The sequence below is a fragment of the Ips typographus genome, linkage group LG5 (assembly GCF_016097725.1).
Source record: "Ips typographus isolate SLU linkage group LG5, UJ_Ityp_2.0, whole genome shotgun sequence".
Taxonomy (NCBI): Eukaryota; Metazoa; Arthropoda; class Insecta; order Coleoptera; family Curculionidae; genus Ips; species Ips typographus.
Window position 1 is genome coordinate 1417630 of NC_138426.1, and position 25217 is coordinate 1442846.

Below are 25217 nucleotides of genomic sequence, written 5' to 3' on the forward strand. Positions count from 1 at the left end.
AACTTCATGGGCAATGTACCAACTCCAATTTGAGGCCGCTGCAAATGCAAATGGATGGAATAACGAGGAAATGGCTGTAGCACTAATAGTGGCATTACGAGGACCTGCATTGGAGCTGTTACAGACGGTGCCTATCGCCCAACGAAGCAACTATGAAGCATTAGTAGCTGCATTAGAACGTCGTTATGGGGATCAACATAAGAAAGGACTGTATCGAACGCAATTAATGGCAAGACAGCAGAAAACTGGTGAAAATCTGGAAGAGTTTGAAACCGAAATTCGTCGCCTTGTGCATCTGGCTTACCCAGCCGTCCCGGATGAAATCCAAGAAGAACTTGTGGCACAGTATTTTGTAGATGGGATTCGAGATCCGGAGGTAAAGAAATGGCTGAAGATGTTCAAAGAGAGCAACAACAGCGAATTACTGGTTCGAGCGCTGGAAATTGAAGCTGCGTGCAATGATTTAAAGCCAGAGCCTATTCAAGAGGAAAGAGTACCGCCAGCCGATCATGCTGCTACACCAATGAATAAAATTGAATCAATGTTCGGCCAAATAGTGCAACAAATGGCAGCATTAGGAAATGGTCTTTCCACACAGTTAGAACGATCACGCCCGATCACGAGAGTGGAGTGTTATCGATGCGGACGTACGGGACACATTAGAAGGAATTGCAGACAACGGTCTTGTTCTCCAAACCCACAGTGTCGACGAAATCAGGACATCAGAACAAATCACCGGAACTCCTCTGCTAAAAGAAACATTACATGTTATATTTGTGGACGTAAAGGACATTACCAATGGAATTGCAGACAGCAGTCTCGTTTACCGACCCCGCAGAACTGGCGTAACCAGGAGCAGGAAATGAAGAACCCTGAAGGACATTTACCGCGATATGTAGAGGATCGTCAAGCTTTGGATAGTGACTTAAGGTATCGGAAAGGACAAATTCATAATGGTTGGAGGATTGGTCAAATCGCGATGGTGACAGATAAAGAGGCTCCAAAAAGAATGAAGAGCAGCGTTTCTAAGGAAGACATATTGAAAGGACAGCGCTCAGACTCTGATTTGAAAGTAATCAGAAGATGGTTGGAGAAGGATTTGAAACCGGATTGGCAACAGATTTCCAGATATGGACCAACAGTAAGGGGGTACTGGTTGCAGTGGAATTCGCTTCGACTGCGAGATGACTTAATTACTCGCAAATGGGAAAGTCCAGACGGAAAACGCTTTGTTTACCAAACAATAGTGCCCAATTCCTGCAAAGAGAATGTGCTGCGAGAACTACATGACAGTCGCGGAGGAGGACACTTTGGAGTAAACCAGACTTTGGCTAGAATAAGAGATCGGTTTTACTGGATTAACTTCAGAAAGGACGTTGAGGAATGGTGTAAACGGTGTGACCAGTGTTCGTTACAGAAGGGATCCATCACAATTCGGGAACTTGAGAGAGAGAAGATGAAACCAAACAACGACCGTATGAAGATGACACTGGACCACAGACCAACTGGTGGCAATTATAAGGAAGGTGATGCTGTGTGGATGTTTCAACCCAGGAGGAGCAAAGGATTAAGTCAAAGATGGCAACGACACTGGGAGGGACCTTACAATGTGGTAAAAAGGTTAAACGACGTCGCATACAGAGTCCAACGCAGCCCCAAAGGCAAGATGAAAATTGTCCATCTGGACAGACTCAAGAAATACCAGGGATTAGATGAAGCGGATCGGGACGATCAGCTTTAAGAGGGGGGCAGTGTTACGGTTTGGGCCTACTATGATCGATACTCAATGAAACCGATGCGCCGCAATATCTGGCCGGGCGCGTATTAAGGTAGGCCACAGTTAGGAAGCGCCGCACCTGGAAGATTCGAAGCAAATCGCGAAGCGTTTCGCGGTCATTCTAGAACGTGGTTTGCGAATATAAAAGATGCGGCGTCAACGACGCGGATTAGTGAATTTGGGAACGCGGTAAAGTTTAAATAGCGAAGTAATTGTGGAATTGTAGTAGTGTTTTTAGTAGCTGTGTTAATTATTGTACGGAGTGTTTTGAAGTGTAATAAATTTATTAATTGTTGAGTTAAATTGACTTTGTGTGAACCCACGGGAAAATCGTAACAGTGGTAAGAGGGGTCCAAAGTTTGCTTTAAAAGAAATGAAATATCTCGGAAACGCCTGAAGAATGGACTTTTATTGTTATTCTCTCTGCAAGTGGTCAATTATCTTTGTTCAAAAAAAAATGAAAATAGCAGGCCCAAATTAAAATCCAGAATATCTGTCAAGTTCCATTTTAGGAATGTTTCTTGGTTTTGACTTTCCCACGTATTTTTCCATTTCAAATCAATGCTAAACTACCTGACTAAAAATGGTGGCATTAACTCACAATGTAGCAACATAAAACGTAGGAAGGGGCTTTATCGATATGGTTCGTGCCCGAACATTGGGTGGCCTAATCCAGGTAGATCCCTTGCCATCAGATTGTGATTTGTATTCTGAAATGCCTACGAGTGAATCGGGACGGACCAAAAAATATGTATGGCTGGATTTTAGGGCTATTTAAAAGCAAATTTGCCAATAAATCGCCATTACGCGTAGATCAGGTAGCATAGACGCGGATTAAGAATATGCTTTAATGGAAATTGGTTTGGCGGGCAGGACTAGAAAAGAATTTATTAGCCGACTACGACGATTTGTGGGTCTACTCGTATAACGATTAGGAAAAAACTTTTTTATTATACTTAACAGAAAATACTACATTTTCAACTGTTTATAAAATACAGTAAATATGACATTTTCGGAACAGCGCACGGAAATTTTTTCCCGATCCCTCTTTCCGTGCGCTTAATAATAAACATAGATATCCATGATACTAGATATCCTATGGCAACCCGAAGAAAAAAAAGAAACGAGTAATGTGTCTATAGCAACGATTTATTTATTAATGACAAATTTTATTTTCTGTCAGTGAAAATTAAGTATTTATGTATTTATTACATTTTGCAAAAATGAATTCAGATTGTGAAGAAAATCGGGATATTCCCGAAAATATCTTACAACGAGCGGCAGAAGTGAGTGCAGATTTATTACCAGTGAAATCCAGGTTGAGATATGAACAAGAATATAATAGTTTTACCGAATGGCGGACTCAGAAACGAATCAAAATTGTGAGTGACGATATTCTTTTAGTATATTTTTCTGAAAAAGCCAACACTATGAAATCCTCCACTTTATGGAGTCGATTCTCTATGTTAAAGAGTTGTTTGGCAATAAAAGAAAATACTCACCATCAATATCCAAAAACGATTGCTTTTTTGAAACGACAAGCTGTAGGATATATACCAAAGAAATCCAAGATTCTTACAGCAGAACAAGTAACCAAATTTTTATGTGAAGCTTCAGATGGAGAATATCTACTAGCAAAAGTAATTTTAGTGTTTGGCATCTTCGGTGCATGCCGCAGAGATGATTTAATACGTTTGAGTTTAGATGATGTGGAAGATAATGGGCGTTTCCTTGTCGTGTTCTTACGAGATGGAAAAACTCACAGGTCAAGAAGTTTTACCATTACCAATGACAATTGCAAATTCGATCCCTGTACAATTTACCGTAAATACGCAGATCTCCGCCCTAAACATATGGAGAGTAGAAGATTATTTGTTGCATACCGAAACCAAAGATGTTACGCTCAACATGTTGGGTGCCATACTATCAGTGGTATTCCAAAACTTATTGCAAAATACCTAAAACTAAAAAATCCCGAAGAATATACCGGACATGGGCTAAGGCGCTCTTCGGCAACCATGTTGGTGGAAAACGGCGGTGATTTGCTCACTTTGAAAAGACACGGAGGATGGCTTTCTTCCAATGTAGCAGAAGGATATATAGAAGAGTCCATACAAAGAAAAATTGAAGTATCACGGAAGTTGTTTAGCCCTTGTAACTTGGAAACTACAACATCTGTAACAGTCAATCAAGAGAACCAAAGCACACACGAACACTCCGCTTCAACATCTTTAGCAGAGTCTTTAGTTCAACAAAAAGAAATGCAAAAGGGATTGAGCTTCAACAATAATACGAATTGTACAATAAATATTACTATTAATAATAACGGTTCTGTCCAAAATTAATTTTCTTAGAATTACCTACTTGTATTTTTTTTGTTAATTTGAGTTGTATGTACTTACATTTTTACTGTTTTAAAAATAAAAATAAATATTCCCGATTTTCTTAATAATTTTTTGCGATATTTTTTGTTTATGTTGATTTCAGGTACCTAAGTATAATAAAAAATATCGTTCATTACTCGTCCAGAAATGGATTTTCCGTTCTTGCATGACTTTGTCACGCGCGCACGGAAAAATCCTCATTTCTGTACTGGTAATGAAATATACTATTTTCCGCACTCATTTTTTAATTCAACTTCAATGCAACCTACTACTAAATAGGCGTCATGGGACTGAATGAAATTTTATTCCTAACACTTGTGGAAAGCATCTTTTCCACACTTGACTGCTTGATTGCTTTCCGCACTTGCTAGGAAAAAGAAAGTGTTTAAAACTTAAGTAATTTATGGGAGGCAATATTCTGATTGCAAATCAATTTTGACTTGGTTTCAGAGTCATTTTTTGCCAGTCTTCTTGCTTTTATCAAATTACCACTTAGCCTATTTTTCTACTACTATTTTATAATATGCTTTGTAACGAAAATAATTCCCACATCTCTATTATTTTGGTTGCCGGTAGACCGCCAAGAAAACAAAGAGAAGAGAGAAGACTTAGGTGCGGTTGAAGAATTTCACATTTGGCGACCCCCAGCTCTCCACTGCCTCGCTACAGCTTATCATTACTTACGGGTAAAGCAAAAATTAAGGTACAATGGAGCGACGTAACGGTGCAATAGAAACGTTTTGAATGTAACGTTACTGGCTTCAATTCCAACCAGTTTGAATCATCAAACATAACACAGAATCATCATTGAATCCAGTCAGTAATTAGTAAAATTGAAAGAAAGTTTTGGGATACGGGTTCTGTAGAATATAAGTCAAATAATGGACGTCCTGCGATAAACGAAGATGAAAAACTAAATGTTTTACTATCTTGGGAAGAAAATCCACATATTAGCATTCGTCAAGTTGCCCGCGACTATGATATCCCTCGTTACCTCATTACAGTAGGATGGAGCCCCATCACAAGTTAGACAATATCTCAACGAAGTAGCATTTCGCGACAGAGGGATTGGGAGGCGTGGATCAAAAATGAATGGCCTCCAAGAAAATTTTGTTCGTTATTGTGAAAATGTCAACTCGAAGGTGACATCTCAATCGAATATGTTCTATACTTTATGGACACACTGTATTAATACACGACAATCAGACAGAGACAAGACCAGATACATCGAAAACATGTGCTGCGAACGGTTGAAATGAAAATAATAAGAAGTATACAGGGAAAAACACTGCACGACAGAATCAGAATACTAGACAACAGAGCGAGATACAGTACATAGAAAGGTGGGTAAGACAGAGAAGAAAATACTGGAATAAACACGTAAACAGAATGGAATACAACAGACAGCCAAGAAGGGGACCACAATTCCCCCAAGACCTTCCTCCCGGGGTGGCGAGAATTTTATTCTCAAAATGTGGGTAGAACCTTTCCGCAGTTATCCCGGTGCTAACTGGGCTCTGACTGGCAGAGATGGACGAGCTGACGAAGAAAAAAGAAATGGAGAATAAGAAGAGACTTCGTCAGCGAGGGCATCCTTCTCCCAGGACAGAGGATGCCGATGCAACTCTAGGAACTTCCTGAAAAGGAAAATCCTGGACTTGTAGCGACTTCCTCTGCCAGGCCTATCCTTTTGGTTTTACAGAGATGGGAGGGTAAAAAACAGTAATTGTGCTTGACCCATCTATCTGAGGCCGTATTTTCTGCCAAAGAATATTGGCGGAAGATAACACACTTGTAAAAATCACAAAAACAAACAATTCTCCCTAGTCTTGACAAGCTTAAAAAGGTTTCAGAGGCAATATAAAATGGCTTCTAGAGGCTTCTGGCATCCAAAAATTACGGTTTAGAGGCCTTTGGCACTTTTAGAACTCTCTTAGAAAGCTTAAGAAGGTTTCGGAGGCTTCTGGCAATACAAATGGCTTCTAGAGGCTTCTGGCAACTAAAAATGGTTGTTTTGATGTCTTTGGCACATTTAGAAGTCTCTTGGGAAGCTTAAGAAGGTTTCAGAGGCTTCTGTCAAAACAAAATGGCTTCGAGCGGCTTCTGGCAACTAAAAATGGCTGTTTAGAGGCCTCTGACACTTTTAGAAGTTTCTTGGGAAGCTTAAGAAGGTTTCAGAGGCTCCTGGCAGTACAAAATAGCTTCTAGAGGCTTCTGGCAATACAAAATGTCTTCTAGCGGCTTCTGACAATTCAAAATGGCTGTTTAGAGGCCTCTGACACTTTTAGAAGTCTCTTGGGAAGCTTAAGAAGGTTTCAGAGGCTCCTGGCAGTACAAAATAGCTTCTAGAGGCTTGTGGCAATACAAAATGTCTTCTAGCGGCTTCTGACAATTCAAAATGGCTGTTTAGAGGCCTCTGACACTTTTAGAAGTCTCTTGGGAAGCTTAAGAAGGTTTCAGAGGCTCCTGGCAGTACAAAGTAGCTGCTAGAGGCTTCTGGCAATACAAAATAGCTTCTAGAGGTTTTTGGCAACTCAAAATGGCTGTTTAGAAGCCTTTGGCACTTTTAAAAGTCTATGGAAAGCTTAAGAAGGTTTCGGAGGCTTCTGGCAATACAAATGGCTTCTAGAGGCTTCTGGTAACTAAAAATAGCTTCTAGCGGCTTCTGGCATCTAAAAATTACTGTTTAGAGGCTTTTGGCACTTTTAGAAGTCTCTTGGAAAGCTTAAGAAGGTTTCGGAGGCTTCTGGCAATACAAATGACAGCTAGAGGCTTCTGGCAACTAAAAATAGCTTCTAGCGGCTTCTGGCAACTAAAAATGGCTGTTTAGAGGTCCCTGATACTTTTAGAAATCTCTTGGGAAGCTTAATAATGTATCAGAGGCTTCTGACAATACAAAGTGGCTTCTATAGGCTTCTGGCAACTAAAAATGGCTGTTTAGAAGTCTCTGGCAAATTTAGAAGTCTCTTGGGAGGCTTAAGAATGTATCAGAAGCTTCTGGAAACTAAAAATGCCTGTTTAGATGTCTTTAGCACTTTTAGAAGCCTCTTGGGAAACTTGAGAATGTATCAGAGGCTTCTGGCAATACAAAATGGCTTCTAGCGGCTTCTGGCAACTAAAAGTGACTGTTTAGTGGCCTTTGGCACTTTTAGAAGTCTCTTGGAAAGCTTAAGAACATTTCGTAGGCTTCTGGCAATACAAAATAGCTTCTAGATGCTTCTGGAACCTAAAAATGACTGTTTAGAAGCCTCTGACACTTTTAGAAGTCTCTTGGGAAGCTCAAGAAGGTTTCAGAGGCTACTGGCAGTACAAAATAGCTTCTAGAGGCTTCTGTCAACTAAAAATGGTTGTTTAGATGTCTTTGGCACTTTTAGAAGCCTCTGGGGAGGCTTAAGAATGTATCAGAAGCTTCTGGAAACTAAAAATGCCTGTTTAGATGTCTTTAGCACTTTTAGAAGCCTCTTGGGAAACTTGAGAATGTATCAGAGGCTTCTGGCAATACAAAATGGCTTCTAGCGGCTTCTGGAAACTAAAAATGGCTTCTAGCGGCTTCTGGCAACTACAAGTGACTGTTTAGAGGCCTTTGGCACTTTTAGAAGTCTCTTGGAAAACTTAAGAAGGTTTCGTAGGCTTCTGGCAATACAAAATAGCTTCTAGAGGCTTCTGGCAACTAAAAATGACTGTTTAGAGGCCTCTGACACTTTTAGAAATCTCTTGGAAAGCTTAAGAAGGTTTCAGAGGCTTCTGGCAGTACAAAATAGCTGCTAGAGGCTTCTGGCAAGTAGAAATGGCTGTTTAGAGGCGTCCGGCACTTTTAGAAGTCTCTTGGAAAGCTTTGGAAAGAGTTGAAAAATGTGCTGATATGGTTGGTCCAGAAATTTTGGTAAAAAATTGACTGATTTCAAAAGCAAACCTTATATTATAGAGGATTCTAAAAATACCTTCTAGCGGCTTCTGGCAACTAAAAATGGCTGTTTAGAGGTCCCTGATACTTTTAGAAATCTCTTGGGAAGCTTAATAATGTATCAGAGACTTCTGACAATACAAAGTGGCTTCTAGAGGCTTCTGGCAACTAAAAGTGACTGTTTAGAGGCTTTTGGCACTTTTAGAAGTCTCTTGGAAAGTTTAAGAACCTTTCGTAGGCTTCTGGCAATACAAAATAGCTTCTAGATGCTTCTGGAACCTAAAAATGACTGTTTAGAGGCCTCTGACACTTTTAGAAGTCCCTTGGGAAGCTCAAGAAGGTTTCAGAGGCTACTGGCAGTACAAAATAGCTTCTAGAGGCTTCTGGCAACTAAAAATGGTTGTTTAGATGTTTTTGGCACTTTTAGAAGCCTCTTGGGAAGCTTGAGAATGTATTAGAGTCTTCTAACAATACAAAATGGCTTCTAGCGGCTTAAAAATGACTGTTTAGAGGCCTCTGACACTTTTAGAAGTCTCTTGGGAAGCTTAAGAAGGTTTCAGAGGCTACTGGCAGTACAAAATAGCTGCTAAAGGCGTCTGGCAATAGAAAATAGCTGTTTAGAGGCGTCCGGTACTTTTAGAAGTCTCTTGGAAAGCTTTGGAAAGAGTTGAAAAATGTGCTGATATGGTTGGTCCAGAAATTTTGGTAAAAAATTGATTGATTTCAAAAGCAAACCTTATATTAAAGAGAATTAATTAATTTTTTTTTTAAACTTCCCGAAAGGGAAAACTCTTGGACTTGTAGCGACTTGGTAGGAGGTCTTGGAGGAAGGAAAGGTTTGACCAAACGATGGGAGGTTAAAACGCAGTAGTCTTGCTTGACCCATCTATTTGAGGCCGCATTTTCTGCCAAAGAATATTGGCGGAAGACAACAGACTTGTAAAAATCGCAAAAACAAACAATCCTGTCGGAAAATGAACCCAAGGCAGACTTCCAAAACGCTGGAAATCAACGTCCGAAGAGGCATAATAGGACAAAACAGGCATTAGCCTACCTATAAGGACACCCATATTGGAAAGAAAGAAGAAGACTAGTCACTCGGCGTCGGTTATATCGAGGATTTTATGACGGTTAACATGATCGGATTGAATTTGCTCGATATAAACGCAGTCTATAAGTTTAAGACACGTTACGGATTGGAAAAAACCACAATAGTCCCACTTGGTAAACGGTCAATAACAATTACCGTAACCATACGGGAGATCAGCTGCAGCAACGGCCAAAGTGCTGACAACGCAACGTGTGCATTAAAAAACATTTTTTTTTAACAAAAAAGAAAACAAGAAACGAAAAAAAAAACAAACGGCAATACGTCACACGAGGCAGTCAGTCCGGGATGCATGCATGTTTGTTCAGAGTTTTAAAAACGCGCATTCCAAAACAATAATACTCAATCAATGAGCCAATAACCAAATGGGACTGGGGGTTTTGGTAGGGGGAGACGTGACAACCCTGTTTACAAATGTAACGATTGATTCTTCAATGTTGTTTGAACCGCACTGATATGTCCACGGTCGGTGGCGTCCGCGTTTAAAGTGTCGTTGTGGTGCCATCATCTTAAGGACGTTGTTCCGCCCAGTTTTTTACTTACAAGCATGCTCCGAAAATGAGGTGAGTTTGCCGATTCGTTGTGCGTTGTTTAGCGAAATTCGCATTTCGGCCACGCTTTTTGCTATTGATTTTCTTCTCACTTAGTGCGTGCCAGGATACGACGCTTCTCAAATATTTTGGGGGCGGCGCGGACGTCTTCTTTGTTTGCATGTCACGTTACTTTATTATCGCTAATTTGCTACGTTAATGTTGGTTTTTTTGGCGATAAGAACTCCCCAGAAATTCCCTCTTTGAAAGTATTATTAGAGCCCGAAATTCTAGCTTTTTGCTAAATAATAAAAAGCAATTTTCCAATGCTTTTTTTGTTTTTTGTGCTTATTTGCTGCTATTTATATGATTTAACTAGTTTTTGACAAAAAAAACGCTGGAGTGTCACTTATTGGCTCTGTAACGTGGCACAGTGGGCCCTAAGCGATAATAATGGCTTTTGCTATATTGAGATATTGAAGGCTTCTGAAAGACAAAAACATCTGTTGCAAAATGGGTAAGTTTCAATTTATAAATTGAAACAGACATTGAACATTCCAAAACACTATAGATGCTCCAAAATGCTTTGCAAAAGCTTTTAAAACAGTCTAAAATCTTCCAAATGCTTTTTAACTTATCGAGAAGCTCTCAAAAGACTTCAAGACAGTCTAAAAGCTTCCATATGCTTTTAAAGTTGTCTAAAAGCTTCCATAAGATTCTAGAACCGTTCATAAGTTGTCAAGTGTTTCAAAAGCAGTCCAGAACCTTCAATACTTTTTAAATCCTCTCGAAACCTTTCAAATGCTCCCAAAGCAGTCTAAAATGTTTCTAAAGCAGTCAAAAGCTTTTAGAGCCGTCTAAAGGATTCCAGATGCTCTTTAACTAGTCTAGAAGCTCCGAAAAACATTGAAAACAGTCTAAAGTTTAAAGTTTTTTCTTCTTTTTGAGCTTATTTTAGTTTTTTGTCCTTATTTGCTGCTATTTTTTGTATGGTTTTTCAAAAGTAATCTAAAAAGGTTTGTAAAACACTACAGAAATTCCAAAATGCTTCTCAAGCAATTTAGCAAGCAATTTTAATTACAAAGTTTCAAATGTCTTAAAAGGAGTCCAGAACCTTCAATGTTCTTTAAACTGTCCAAACACTTTTCAAATGCTCCTAAAGTAGTTTGAAAAGGCTTTAAAACACTACAGACACTCCAAAATGCTGATCAAGCAATTTAAAGAACCGTCTACAAGGTTTCAAATGCCTTAAAAGCAGTCCAGAACCTTGAAGGCTTATTAACTTGTACAAACACCTTCCAAATGCTCCTCAGGTAGTTTAAAAATGCTTTAAAACACTCCGGGAACTCCAAAATGCTTCTCAAGCAGTCAAAAGTCTTCCAAAACGGTCTAGAAGCTTCCAAAAGCTTTTAGAACAGTCTAAAAGTCTCCAGATGCTTTTCCAAAAAATTCTAGAACCGTCTAAGAATTTCCAAACGTCTCTAAAGCATTCCAGAACCTTAAATATGCTCTTTAAACTGTGAAAAAATTTGTTTAGTGACAATTCCAAGCTAGGAAATGTCAAAGTGACACTAAAAAGCACTGTCTACTTTGACAGATCACAATTCTGATTGTTTGACAGTTACAGAGTGGATTTTTTTACCAAAATGTAGCTAAAACAATACTTTATTAGTCCACACTGTATAGTTTGTCCTAAAAATTGTTTAGTGACAGTTCCAAGCTAGGAAATGTCAAAGTGACACTAAAAAGCACTGTCTACTTTGACAGGCTGTAAGTCTGGTTGTGTGACAGTTACAGAGTGGATTTTTTTACCAAAATGTAGCTAAAACAACGCTTTATTAGTCCACCCTGTACAGTTTGTCCTAAAAAATTGTTTAGTGACAGTTCCAAGCTAGGAAATGTCAAAGTGACACTAAAAAGCACTGTCTACTTTGACAGGCTGTAAGTCTGGTTGTGTGACAGTTACAGAGTGGATTTTTTTACCAAAATGTAGCTAAAACAACGCTTTATTAGTCCACCCTGTACAGTTTGTCCTAAAAAATTATTTAGTGACAGTTTCAGGCTGGGAAATGTCAAAGTGAAACCAAAAAGCACTGTCTACTTTGACAGGCTGTAAGTCTGGTTGTGTGACAGTTACAGAGTGGATTTTTTTACCAAAACGTAGCTAAAACAATACTTTATTAGTCCACCCTGTACAGTTGGTGCAAAAAAAATTAGTCAAACTGAGCAAGATCGGGACTCGTTGCAGGCGAAAATTTGAGGGCACATTTTTGAATCAAACCGTAAGAAGTGATAATAAATTCAGTAGAATTGGCAACAGTGTAAAAAGTGGCGTGCACGCAAAGACACGTGAATCGTACTATATCAAGTTATTGTTTTGTTTTTGCATTTAGGCGTCCTAAAGTAGTTTAAATAGGTTTCAGAACCAGTTTAAAGCCATCAAAATCAGTCTAGAAGCTTCCAAAAGCTTTCAGAACAGTCAAAAAGTTTCCAAATGCTCCTCAACTAGTCTAGAATGTCACAAAAAATATCAAAACAGTCTAGAAGCTTCTAAAAAATTCTAGAACTGTCTAAGAATTTCGAAATGCCTCTAAAGCATTCCAAAACCTTCAATATGCTCTTTAAACTGACCAAATGCTCCTAAAGTAGTTTAAAATGGTTTTAGATCTCCAAAGCGCTTCTCAAGCAATTGAGAGCCTTCCAAAACAATCTAGAATTTTCAAAAAGCTTTCAGAACAATATAAAAGTTTCTAAATGCTCTTCAACTAGTCTAGAAGCTCCCAAAAGTTATCAAAACAGTCTAGAAGCTTCTAAAAAGGCTCCTAAAGTGGTTTAAAAAGGTTTTAGAATCCCAAAGCGCTTCTTAAGCAGTTGAAAGCCTTCCAAAACAGTCTAAAAATCTCCAAATGCTTTTAGAACCATCTAAAAGTTTCCAAATGCTCTTCAACTAGTCTAGAAGCTACCAAAGGATATCAAAACAATCTTGAAGCTTCCAAAAAATTCTAGAACCGTCTAAGAATTTCCAAATGCCTCTAAAGCATTCCAAAACCTTCAATATGCTCTTTAAACTGTCCAAAAACTTCCCAAATTCTCCCAAAGTAGTTTCAAAAGGGTTTTACAACTCCAAAATGCTTCTCAAGCAGTTGAAAGCCTTCCAAATCAGTCTAGAAGCTTCCAAAAGCTTTTAGAACAGTCTAGAAGTTTCCAAATTCTCTTCAACTAGTCTAGAAGCTCTCAAAAGTTATCAAAACAGTCTAAAAGCTTCCAAAAATGCTCCTAAAGTAGTTTAAAAAGGTTTTAGAATCCCAAAGCGCTTCTTAATCAGTTGAAAGCCTTCCAAAACAGTCTAGAAGCTTCCAAAAGCTTTTAGAACAGTCTAAAAGATTCCAAATGCTCTTCAACTAGTCTAGAAGCAACCAAAAGATATCAAAACAGTCTAGAAGCTTCCAAAAAATTCTAGACCCGTCTAATAATTTCCAAATGCCTCCAAAGCATTCCGGAACCTTCAATATGTTCTTTAAACTGTCCAAAAACCTTCCAACTGCTCCTAAAGTAGTTTAAAACGGTTTTAGAACTACAAAGCGCTTCTCAAGCAGTTGAAAGTCTTCAAAAACAGTCTAGAAGCTTCCAAAAAATTCTAGAACAGTCTAAAAATGTCCAAATACCTCTAAAGCATTCCAGAACTTTCAATATGCTCTTTAAACTGTCCAAAAACCTTACAAATACTCCTAAAGTAATTTAAAATGGTTTTAGATCTCCAAAGCGCTTCTCAAGCAGTTGAAAGCATTCCAAAACAGTCTAGAAGCTTCCAAAAGCTTTTAGAACAGTCTAAAAGATTCTAAATGCTCTTCAACTAGTCTAGAATGTCCCAAAAAATATCAAAACAGACTAGAACCTTCCAAAAAATTCTAGAACTGTCTAAATCTCTGAATTCTCAAATGCCTCTAAAGCATTCCAGAACTTTTAATATGCTCTTTAAACTGTCCAAAAACCTTCCAAATGCTGCTAAAGTAGTTTAAAATGGTTTTATAACTCCAAAGTGTTTCTCAAGCAGTTGAAAGACTTTCAAAACAGTCTAGAAGCTTCCAAAAAATTCTAGAACCGTCTAAGATTTTCCAAATTCCTCTAAAGCTCCTCTAATGCTCTTTCTGTCCAAAAACCTTCCAAATGCTCCTAAAGTAGTTTAAAAAAGTTTCAAAAGTTTTCAAAACAGTTTAAAATTTTTCGTATGCTTTTAAAGTAGTTTAAAAGCTTCAAAGCATTTCTAGAATTTGAACTCAAAAAAAAGTAAAAATTTTTGCATATCTGGCAAAGAGTTTTGTGCTTTTTAATCGTTTTTCTTTTCACAATTTTAGTGCTTTTTAATCCGGATTCTAATTATTAGTGATAATATCTCTGTTGATTCATTTTTATGACTTTTTTCTTGCCACAACTCTTAGTTTACCTGTAATTAGCGTTTAGTTTTTATTTATAAACAAACGCAGCCACTGTCTTTAAAAAAATGAAATCCAATGTTCTTTTTAGCATTTTCTCTATTTATTAGCATGCTTAGTTGGTAGCAAACTATTATAACACTTATAGCTCTCTGGACAGGATTTTTGACAGATGCGCTTTATAAGACAGCTGTAAATCCACTGTCTTTCTTGTCAGTTCCTGGCTATAGAGGGCGTTTTTCAAATTTTAAAAATTCTTAACAACTTTTTTGTTTATTTTGACATGAAAAATGTTTAGAATTTCAAGCACAACCCCAAATAAATATATTTAAATTTGAAAACCTTGACTTTGGTGTAATAACTTTTTTTTGGAACACCCTGTATAAAGCACTTTTATCACTTTGGGTTCGTTTATCAAAGTAGTCAAGTTTCCATTAATTTAACAATGAAATAGATGCAACAAAAGTTGTTTATTAATTATGTTTTGTGTTTGATTTGTTGTATTAAAAGTAACAATAATTAGGAAACTATTTGGCAAATGATTTTCCTATTTTACCAACTAATTAACATTGGAATGAAATACTTTGAAAAGCAATTATCCATCTTTATCGCTAATTAGGCTCGTGTTTTTGGCTCTCGCTCTTTTAATTACCTAATTTATTTCGCTTCCCAAATTGTCTTTGTGAAAGTGTGTCTGTGTAGATAAAACGAGCGGCGCAACAATTTTAAAAGGGCCGCGGGGCCCCCGCGCACTCTCCGTAGGCCTCCGCCATTTTTGGGCCCGCGGGGGGAGCGGGCAAGGGGGTGACCAAAAATTGATTTTTTACTGCCCTTCCCGAACTTGCGATTCTTTGCAAAAACCGTCACGTTGTCCCGATAACAGGTTTCATAATGACCCCGTCATTTATTATTCAAATCTCGTTATTTATGACCTCGCATTCAGACCAGACTTCATATAACGTGACTAGCCCCGGACCGGCAGTTGTAGATTTTTCCGCAAATTTGCTTATTGTTTTATGCGTGCCATGAAAGGGTTCTGTGCCCCGCAAAAACAATCGTTTACGTGGTTGATGGATAGTTCGTTGCGAAATTCACGCTCTATTCGAGAAAATCTACTGAGCCGAACAAAACGGAACATTTTTCTATCAAATCATTTATTTATGTCAAATGTATAGCTATTTTCTCTCCTCCAGCCATCCCTATTATCCTCCGCCGCCTTTCTCCTGTTTGGAGTTCCGAGCTTGGAACGAGCGTCCCCATGAATTTGGTCCGCCCATCTCGTCCCTGGTCTTCCAACCGGTCTTTTGTCTTCTTCTTCTCAGCCCGTATTGACCCACTCCTGGATGTAGGCATCTTCCAAATCCCTCCACTATTTCTAGCAGTCCGGGTCCAATTCTCTGGGGCCTACCAATGCTCCGTTTGGTCTCTATTGGGCGCCAAACTAATGTCCTAGGTGATCAGCTCATCTCCATTTCAGTTGTGCCACAAGTCTAAATCGGGTCTTGTCCTCCTCTATTTTCTTCCTCCAGCCATCCCTATCCTCCGCCGCCTTTCTCCAGTTTGGAATTCCGAGCATGGAACGAGCGTCCCCATGGATTTGGTCTGCCCATCTCGTCCCTGGTCTTCCACCTTTTCTCTTCTTCTTTTTCTCAGCCGGTATTTATCCACTCCTATATCAATACGGGCCTCTTCCAAATCCCTCCACTATTTCTAGCAGGCCGGGTCCAATTCCTTCCTGCAACATTCTGGATATCGTCTCGCCATCGTCTCTGGGGCCTACCAATGCTCCGTTTGGTCTCTATTGGGCGCCAAACTAATGTCCTAGGTGATCAGCTCATCTCCATTTCAGTTGTGCCACAAGTCTAAATCGGGTCTTGTCCTCCTCTATTTTCTTCCTTCAGCCATCCCTATCCTCCGCCGCCTTTCTCCAGTTTGGAGTTCCTAGCATGGATCGAGCGTTTCCCTGGATTTTGTCTGTCCATCTCGCCCCTGGTCTTCCAACCGGTCTTTTCTCTTCTTCTTCTTCTCAGCCCGTATTTATCCACTCTTCGATGTAGGCCTCTTCCAAATCCCTCCACGTCGTTCTATTTCTAGCAGTCCGGGTCCAATTCCTTCCTGCAACATTCTGGATATTGTCTCTGGGGCCTACCAATTCTCCGTTTGGTCTCTCTTGGACGCCAAACTAGTATCCTATGTGCCCACCTGTGGTCGTCCTCCCCTAGCCACATGACCAGACCATCTCCATTTCAGTTGTGCCACAAGCCTTAGAACATCTGTCACTAGTTCTACGAATTTCCTCGTTGCTGATTCTATCCCTTAGAGTGATTCCTTGCTCGTTAGGTGGTTTGCAGTTTATTGGCAAATTTGCGAGTAATTGCCATTGTCTCTAGTCCGTATGTGAGAACCGCCATCACGCAGACCTCCAACACTCTCCTTTTCAAATTTATGGGAAATTCACTAGATTTAAGGATAAATCATAGTCTGCCAAAGGCTGCCCAGGAGAGGCCTATTCTTCTTGGGATTTCAGAAGATTGATTTTCTTTGCCAAGTTGAATTTTGTGGCCCAAGTACACATATTCTGAGACAACCTCCAGGGATTGGTCTTTAACCATCGATTCATCCAATGACGCTACAGCCCAAACTGGGTCTTGGCCTCCTCTATTTTCTTCCTCCACCCATCCTTGTCCTCCGCCGCCTTTCTCCAGTTTGCAGTTTTGAGCATGGATCGAGCGTCCCCCTGGATTTTGTCTGTCCATCTCGCCCCTGGTCTTCCAACCGGTCTTTTCTCTTCTTCTTCTTCTCAGGCCGTATTGATCCACTCCTCGATGTAGCCCTCTTCCAAATCCCTCCACGTCGTTCTATTTCTAGCAGTCCGGGTCCAATTCCTTCCTGCAACATTCTGGATATTGTCTCTGGGGCCTACCAATTCTCCGTTTGGTCTCTCTTGGACGCCAAACTAGTATCCTATGTGCCCACCTGTGGTCGTCCTTCTTGGCCACATGACCAGCACATCTCCATTTCAGTTGTCCCACAAGCCTTAGAACATCTGTCACTTTAGTTCTTCTACGAATTTCCTCGTTACGGATTCTATCCCTTAGAGTTGTTCCTATCATAGCCCTCTCCATTGCTCGTTGGGCGGTTTGCAGTTTATTAGCAAATTTGCGAGTAATTGCCATTGTCTCTAGTCCATATGTGAGAACCGCCATCACGCAGACCTCCAACACTCTCCTTTTCAAATTTATAGGAAATTTACTGGATTTAAGGATAAATCCTAGTCTGCCCAGGAAAGGCCTATTCTTCTTGTGATTTCAGAAGATTGATTTTCTTTGCCAAGTTGAATTTTGTGGCCCAAGTAAACATATTCCGAGACAACCTCCAGGGGTTGGTCGTTAACGGTCACCTGGATGTCTTCTGTACTTATGATCTTTGTTTTGTTCAAGTTCAACTTGCAGCAAAGCTCCCGAAGCATGTTTTTCAGCTCTTCACCTGTGCTGGCAACGACCACAATATCGTCTTCTTCTTCTTCTTTAAGTGCAATCTCCTCTCAGAAGGTTGGCAATCATCATGGCTATCCTCACTTTCGATGCTGCAACTCTAAACAACTCAGTGGAACTACAGATATACCATCCTCTCAGGTTATTCAACCAAGAGATACGTCTTCTTCCTCTGCTTCTTTTCCCCTGATGTATCTTTCCCTGCATAATGTTCTGCAACAATACATATTTATCTCCCCTCATCACATGGCCCAGATATTGCAGCTTCCCTATTTTAATTGTCTTTAATATTTCCTTTTCTTTTCTCATTCTTCCCAGTACCTCCTCGTTTGTTACCATGTCCACCCAACTTATTCTCAAGATCCTTCTATATGACCACATCTCGAATGCTTCCAGTCGGTCGCTTATCACTTTCTTTAACGTCCAGGATTCCATCCCGTACAGCAACACCGAGAAAACATAGCATCTCAATATTCTGACTCTAAGGTATAGATTAAGATCTCTACTGCATAACACATTCCTCATTTTGTTGAATATGGTTCTGGCCTGTCCAATTCTTGCTTTAATTTCTTCGGTGTACTCATTATCTTCATTAACCGTTGTTCCTAAATATTTGTATTTGCTAACTTTCTCTATTGGTTCTCCGTTGATCCACAATATCGTCGGCAAATCGTAAATGGTTTAGACGCACTCCATCGATATTGATCCCGTTCTCTTGCCAGTCAAGTTTTTTTGAAGACATCCTCCAGGGCAAGGGTAAAAAGTTTTGGTGAGATGGTGTCTCCTTGCCTTACTCCTCTTTTGATTGGAATACTGTCGGTTTTTAACTCATCATCTATTTTTTTATGAATGGAAGCGTTATTACAGATTTGCTTGATGAGGTTTGAGTATCTAGAGTCGATCATTGTCTAGGAATTCTAGAATTGCCCAGGTTTCGACAGAGTCAAAAGCCTTTTGGTATTCGACGAAGGCCAAATGGAGTGTTATATTTTAGTTATATTTGGAGAGTTTATTGTTTGTTAAAATTAACTAATTAAAATTGTTATTACAAACAATAAACTCTCCAAAATAAAGGCAGCTGTAAAAAAGTTTGAATATCCAGCTCCACAAAGGCACACCTGCAATCCTCCAGGTAGGACACTACCGGTAGTAGCCTAGCAGATCTTCTCTGGAGTCCGCACAAGCCGCTCCGCCCCACACCACAATTCCATAAGACATCACAGAGTGAAACAGAGCATAGTAAGCAGACAGCAAAACCTCCGCAGACCACGGAGAAGACAGACTGCTCCAGCAGAGGCCTCCACGTGAGTCCCACACTGAAGATAAGGATCAAGGCTTATTCCCAAAAATTTGACACTCTTCCGGTCTCTAAGGCCAGAAAAGCATTCCCTGCGACTTACCAGCATTCAGTTTCCCCGGAACTACTGCTCAGCCCGCAGCTGTGCCCCCAACACACTCAGAAGATGAGCGCCATGCAGTAAGATGATAGAGTCATCAGCAAAGAGAGTATACATTGAAGCATTGTCATATAGTGGTAGATCATTTATGTATATCAAAAAAAGCAAGGGACCAAGAATTGATCCTTGTGGTCCTACTGCTACCTTTATTTCTCTTTCCAATGACAGCACCCCCCCAACTCGAACCATCTGGTTCCGGCCCTCTAAATATGAATTAAGTAGCTGTATGCTAGAGAGCAGAACAGCTTAAAATAAAAAATATGACAGAAAAATTTACCAGTAAATTTCAATTTGACCAAGTAAATCTACGAGTCTAATTGAAATTTGCTTGAAAGATATCATTTTCCTGTTATGGTTGTCATTAATTTGATAAGTCATAAATCTGAATCACTACAATTTTCATGCTTCCCCTGTACAGTAGCGGCACTGAGGTGCTGTGGCACTACCAGTGATGAGTTTAGCAGTTTTTTATGAACATTTTTGCTCTTATCCAAATGTTTCGTAACTATCACCGTTTCTGGGGAATTTAGAAGAAACTGGTTAGATGCAATACATTTTCAAATCAGTAGAAATTTGAACACTTTGTAACTCAGTTATTTTTGGGAGATCAGGGAGGTTGAACCACTCAAATTAACCGTCTTGAGCTCCTCTTTCCAGTGGTGTTGAGCAAAAAATTATATCTTACAAATTGCGTACAGGGTGACCAAAAACAGTCAATCGTCATAATTTTCATGCACACCCTGTATACTGTAAAGTAAAACGGTTCTGCAAATTTACGGTGTTGGGTTAAGAAATTGATTAGGAACATTTGTGGTCTCTTGCAATTTTTTTGTAACTTTTACCGTTTTTGAGTTATTTAGAAAAAACAGATTTGATGCAACAAATTTTCAAATCAGTTGAAATTGTGATTTGAAATTTGTGCACCCTGTAACTCGGTTATTTTTGGGAGTTCAGGGAGGTTGAACCACTCAAATTAACCGTCTTGAGCTCTTCTTTTTAGTCGTGTTGAGCAAAAAAATCTATCTGAAAAATTACGTGCAGGGTGACCAAAAACAGTCAATCACGATAATTTTCATACACACCCTGTATACTGAAAGCAACAACGGTTCTGCAAACTTACAGTGTTGGGTTAAGAAGTTGATTAGGAACATTTGTGGTCTCTTGCAATTTTTTTGTAACTTTTACCGTTTTTGAGTTATTTAGAAAAAACAGATTTGATGCAACAAATTTTCAAATCAGTTGAAATTGTGATTTGAAATTTGTGCACTCTGTAACTCGGTTATTTTTGGGAGTTCAGGGAGGTTGAACCACTCAAATTAACCGTCTTGAACTCCTCTTTCCAGTGGTGTTGAGCAAAAAAATCTGTCCGAAAAATTACGTACAGGGTGACCAAAAACAATCAATCGTCATAATTTTCATACACACCCTGTATACTGTAAAGAAAAACGGTCCTCCAAATTTACGGTGTTGGTTTAAGAAGTTGATTACGAACATTTGTGGTCTCTTGCAATTTTTTTGTAACTTTTACCCTTTCTGAGTTATTAGGAAAAACTAGTTTAATGCAACAAATGTTCAAATCAGTTGAAATTGTGATTTGAAATTTGTGCACCCTGTAACTCGGTTATGTTTGGGAGTTCAGGGAGGTTGAACCACTCAAATTAACCGTCTTGAGCTCCTCTTTCCAGTGGTGTAGAGCAAAAAAATATATCTGAAAAATTACGTGCAGGGTGACCAAAAACATTCAATCGTCGTAATTTTCATACTCACCCTGTATACTGGAAACAAAAACGGTTCTGCAAATTTACGGTGTTGGGTTAAGAAGTTGATTAGGAACATTTGTGGTCTCTTGCAATTTTTTTGTAACTTTTACCGTTTTTGAGTTATTTAGAAAAAACAGATTTGATGCAACAAATTTTCAAATCAGTTGAAATTGTGATTTGAAATTTGTGCACTCTGTAACTCGGTTATTTTTGGGAGTTCAGGGAGGTTGAACCACTCAAATTAACCGTCTTGAACTCCTCTTTCCAGTGGTGTTGAGCAAAAAAATCTGTCCGAAAAATTACGTACAGGGTGACCAAAAACAATCAATCGTCATAATTTTCATACACACCCTGTATACTGTAAAGAAAAACGGTCCTCCAAATTTACGGTGTTGGTTTAAGAAGTTGATTACGAACATTTGTGGTCTCTTGCAATTTTTTTGTAACTTTTACCCTTTCTGAGTTATTAGGAAAAACTAGTTTAATGCAACAAATGTTCAAATCAGTTGAAATTGTGATTTGAAATTTGTGCACCCTGTAACTCGGTTATGTTTGGGAGTTCAGGGAGGTTGAACCACTCAAATTAACCGTCTTGAGCTCCTCTTTCCAGTGGTGTAGAGCAAAAAAATATATCTGAAAAATTACGTGCAGGGTGACCAAAAACATTCAATCGTCGTAATTTTCATACTCACCCTGTATACTGGAAACAAAAACGGTCCTGCTAATTTACGGTGTTGGGTTAAGAAATTGATTAGGAATATTTGTGGTCTTTTGCAATTTTTTTGTCACTTTTACCGTTTTTGAGTTATTTAGAAAAAACTGATTTGATGCAACAAATTTTCAAATCAGTTGAAATTGTGATTTGAAATTTGTGCACCCTGTAACTCGGTTATTTTTGGGAGTTCAGGGAGGTTGAACCACTGAAATTAACCGTCTTGAACTCCTCTTTCCAGAGGTGTGGAGCAAAAAAATATACCTGAAAAATTACGTACAGGGTGACCAAAAACAGTCAATCACGATAATTTTCATACACACCCTGTATACTGTAAAGTAAAACGGTTCTGCAAATTTACGGTGTTGGGTTAAGAAATTGATTAGGAACATTTGTGGTCTCTTGCAGTTTTTTTGTAACTTTTACCGTTTTTGAGTTATTTAGAAAAAACTGATTTGATGCAACAAATTTTCAAATCAGTTGAAATTGTGATTTGAAATTTGTGCACCCTGTAACTCGGTTATTTTTGGGAGTTCAGGGAGGTTGAACCACTGAAATTAACCGTCTTGAACTCCTCTTTCCAGAGGTGTGGAGCAAAAAAATATACCTGAAAAATTACGTACAGGGTGACCAAAAACAGTCAATCACGATAATTTTCATACACACCCTGTATACTGTAAAGTAAAACGGTTCTGCAAATTTACGGTGTTGGGTTAAGAAATTGATTAGGAACATTTGTGGTCTCTTGCAGTTTTTTTGTAACTTTTACCGTTTTTGAGTTATTTAGAAAAAACTGGTTTGATGCAACCAATTTTCAAATTAGTTGAAATTGTGATTTGAAATTTGAACACCCTGTAACTCGGTTATTTTTTGGAGTTCATGGAGGTTGAACCACTCAAATTAACCGTCTTAAACTCTCCTTTCCAGTGGTGTGGAGCAAAAAAATCTACCTGAAAAATTACGTACAGGGTGACCAAAAACAGTCAATCATGGTACTTTTCATACATACCCTGTATACTGAAAGCAAAAACGGTCCTGCAAATTTACGGTGTTGGGTTAAGAAATTGATTAGGAACATTTGTGGTCTCTTGCAATTTTTTTGTAACTTTTACCGTTTTTGAGTTATTTAGAAAAAACCGATTTGATGCAACAAATTTTCAAATCAGTTGAAATTGTGATTTGAAATTTGTACACTCTGTAACTCGGTTATTTTTGGGAGTTCAGGGAGGTTGAACCACTCAAATTAACCGTTTTGAACTCCTCTTTCCAGTGGTGTTGAGCAAAAAAATCTGTGCGAAAAATTACGTACGGGGTGACCAAAAACAATCAATCGTCATAATTTTCATACACACCCTGTATACTGTAAAGAAAAACGGTCCTCCAAATTTACGGTGTTGGTTTAAGAAGTTGATTACGAACATTTGTGGTCTCTTGCAATTTTTTTGTAACTTTTACCCTTTCTGAGTTATTAGGAAAAACTAGTTTAATGCAACAAATGTTCAAATCAGTTGAAATTGTGATTTGAAATTTGTGCACCCTGTAACTCGGTTATTTTTGGGAGTTCAGGGAGGTTGAACCACTCAAATTAACCGTCTTGAGCTCTTCTTTTTAGTCGTGTTGAGCAAAAAAATCTATCTGAAAAATTACGTGCAGGTTGACCAAAAACAGTCAATCACGATAATTTTCATACACACCCTGTATACTGAAAGCAACAACGGTTCTGCAAACTTACAGTGTTGGGTTAAGAAGTTGATTAGGAACATTTGTGGTCTCTTGCAGTTTTTTTGTAACTTTTACCGTTTTTGAGTTATTTAGAAAAAACTGGTTTGATGCAACCAATTTTCAAATTAGTTGAAATTGTGATTTGAAATTTGAGCACCCTGTAACTCGGTTATTTTTGGGAGTTTAGGGAGGTTGAACCACTCAAATTAATCGTCTTGAGCTCCTCTTTCTAGTGGTGTGGATCAAAAAACTCTATCTGAAAAATTACGTGCATGGTGACCAAAAACAGTGAATCATGGTAATTTTCATACATACCCTGTATACTGGAAACAAAAACGGTCCTTCTAATTTACGGTGTTGGGTTAAGAAGTTGATTAGGAACATTTGTGGTCTCTTGCAGTTTTTTTGTAACTTTTACCGTTTTTGAGTTATTTAGAAAAAAACTGGTTTGATGCAACAAATTTTCAAATCAGTTGAAATTGTGATTTGAAATTTGAGCACCCTGTAACTCGGTTATTTTTGGGAGTTCAGGGAGGTTGAACCACTCAAATTGAGCTCCTCTTTCCAGTGGTGTGGAGCAAAAAAATCAATCTGAAAAATTACGTACAGGGTGACCAAAAACAGTCAATCCCCATAATTTTCATGCACGACTTGTATACTGAAAGCAAAAACGTAATTTACCCGTAAAATTTTCCTGGTAAAGTAAAATATTTACTCTAACGATCATTTACCTTCACTAAAATAACATAATCTGATATTTTAACAGTGAAATTTTTTACTTACCAAAAATGTATTTGTTTTGGTGCAAAATTCCAAATCCGCCATATTTCAAGCTTTGTTCGGCAAAAACGTTCATTATGCAACCGTACAAGTTTCTAACAAACATTTCCTAAAGTACACATAAATCTAACACGTATATAAATTAAATTAACAATTGTAATGGAAGACAGAGAATGGAGCACCGGACAAACTTTTGTTATTCCGAAACTTCTCGGAATTGTTTTCCTAGCCGACGTTTCCTGCAAATTATTTTGAATTTATTTAACTCGCGCTTTATTTTAGGGCGACTTTTGTTTTATTTAGTACCCGCCTCGGATCCCGGTTTCACAACAGAAAATACAAATGAAAATTTTAAGTTTCAACACTAATTTGCTTTAATTTAACTTTTCGGTCGGCCGGCGTTATTTTAATAAAACAATGCTGTTTGTCCCTTTTTTGGGCCCTTCCAATATTACGTTTGCTTATTTAACTTTTTTTTTCTGCTTAATAAGTTTAAGTAATATTTTTAAATACTAATTTTAATATTGTTTACCTACGACCTCAGTTATAGTCGGAGTAATAAAATTCGATGGGAGGCAACTTTGGTCGACCCGCATTACACTGTAAAACAGGTACGTAAAAGTGAATCGAACCTTGAGACCCGAGAAGTCCTTATATTAGAGAGAGAAGAAGATATTATATTGTAAAACGGACCGAATATAGACCAATTTTCGCTTTTATTACTCCGTAGGTTCGCCGGATAGACTATAGTAGAGATACGGTAAAAGTGTAAAGAATAAAAAGTGCGTAAAAAAGACTAAGAAAACTGAATCTGGATATTAAACTTTCAAATCCTCACTGGAACTACATACAGGGTAGCCAAACTCCAACTAGGCAATTATTTTCAAATATATATTACATTAGTGAGGTTATGTTGGTTATTATCCAAAAATACGTTAAGTTCCAATTAACTCTACGCGTCGTTGAATAGCCCATTTTATTAGCTATCCATGGAAGTATAAAAGTTTTAAAGAAGTGTGTCAAATAAGCGAGTTATTCAACGTTAAAACAAAGAGTGTAGGTTAGGAAAACTTGCTTGACTTTGACGCCCCCTATCGACAAAACTTGACCACCAACCAACCAACTTTTGTACGTCAATGGAAAGCCTGTTTTATTG

The 25217-nt window shown here is 38.5% G+C and overlaps 1 long non-coding RNA gene across 1 annotated transcript in view; it reads left to right on the forward strand.

Annotated features, from left to right (window-relative positions):
• The first annotated feature begins 9526 nt into the window (after positions 1-9526).
• The window catches only part of LOC145729073 (uncharacterized), a 39013-nt gene continuing 23322 nt past the window's right edge, over positions 9527-25217 (forward strand). Inside the window, exon 1 of the long non-coding RNA XR_014178252.1 lies at positions 9527-9736. This is a non-coding gene — a long non-coding RNA (uncharacterized LOC145729073). The remainder of the gene's footprint in view (positions 9737-25217) is intronic.